The sequence below is a fragment of the Etheostoma cragini genome, chromosome 14 (genome assembly GCF_013103735.1).
Source record: "Etheostoma cragini isolate CJK2018 chromosome 14, CSU_Ecrag_1.0, whole genome shotgun sequence".
Taxonomy (NCBI): Eukaryota; Metazoa; Chordata; class Actinopteri; order Perciformes; family Percidae; genus Etheostoma; species Etheostoma cragini.
This window is the reverse complement of record NC_048420.1, coordinates 24,757,747-24,758,896: the sequence shown is the minus strand read 5'-3', so window position 1 is coordinate 24,758,896 and position 1,150 is coordinate 24,757,747. Positions and strand designations below refer to the sequence as shown.

Genomic DNA, 1,150 nt, shown 5'->3' with positions numbered 1-1,150 from the left:
ATAACGGGCCGAGGCGAGCCGAGGCGGGCCGAGGCGAGCCGAGGCAAGCTGTTACCAGCAGTGGAAAAACGCCATAAGCGTAGCCCCCTAGGCACCATTTTGATGCCAGTAAACCATCAACTGCAGTTAGCGTCCCATTGACTCCCATTCATTTTGGCGCCACATTGACAGTGAATAACTTTCCATCTAAAGCGTTTAAAGACTCTATTTGTCCGTTGTTTATTTCTAAAGAAACACGAGAATGTATAAAAGGCTCCGTTACCTTGTAGCTCATGTTATACTACTTAAAATCCGTAGCAGACGTTTTTATAAAAATAGGCTAACAATTGAGTCATAACCACGCAATTTACCATTGCACAGTAGAGGAATTACCGTATAGTACAGGGTAAACTATGTTAATATTAACTAGAATGTTAGTTAGCAGTAATTAGTCTGTGCCTATATTAATGTTAAGACACAATTAATGTTAGCACAATTGGTTTATTTACATGTAGCATACATTTTAACATTTTAGCATATTATTTAAGCAGTTGCACATTTTTGTTTCCCCATCCTGTACATATTCAAATATTTGTTATTTTTTACTTTATTCGTATTATTATTTCATGTATACTGTATGTATGTTTATTTTTCCTAGTATTTCATTCATATTTATATTCTGTGATTTGTGACTGATTTTGCTGCTGTAACACAGGAATTTCCCATTTTTCTTGGGATCAATAAACATCTATCTATCTATTTAACTAGCATGTTAGTTAGCAGTAATTAGTCTGTGCCTATGTTAATGTTAACTAGCATGTTAGTTAGCAGTGTATGGGGACTTTAACCCGGGACCCTCCGGTTCCCAACCCAACTCCCTACGGACTGAGCTACTGCCCCCCCAAAAAGTGATGCAATGTTCTGACTAAGTGACCAACTGCAGATAGGCTCCGCTGCCTGTCAACGCCCTCCAGTTCATGACTGACCGCTGAAGTCTCGAGGACCCACGGGATCTCGTAGAATAGAACCACAAAACCACCAGCAGTAAGTTTCCATCCAGAGGACTAGAGGGGGAACAACTCTGTGCATTTCCATTAAGGTCAATGTGTGTATTTCCATTAAAGTCAAAGCCACATCACAACTAGATAAAGAGAAGACTCCCACGGGGGGG

The 1,150-nt window shown here is 40.2% G+C and overlaps 1 protein-coding gene across 2 annotated transcripts in view; it reads right to left on the bottom strand.

Annotated features, from left to right (window-relative positions):
• The window catches only part of LOC117956466 (gastrula zinc finger protein XlCGF57.1-like), a 12,761-nt gene that overhangs the window by 4,047 nt on the left and 7,564 nt on the right, over window positions 1–1,150 (bottom strand). The window lies entirely within an intron of this gene.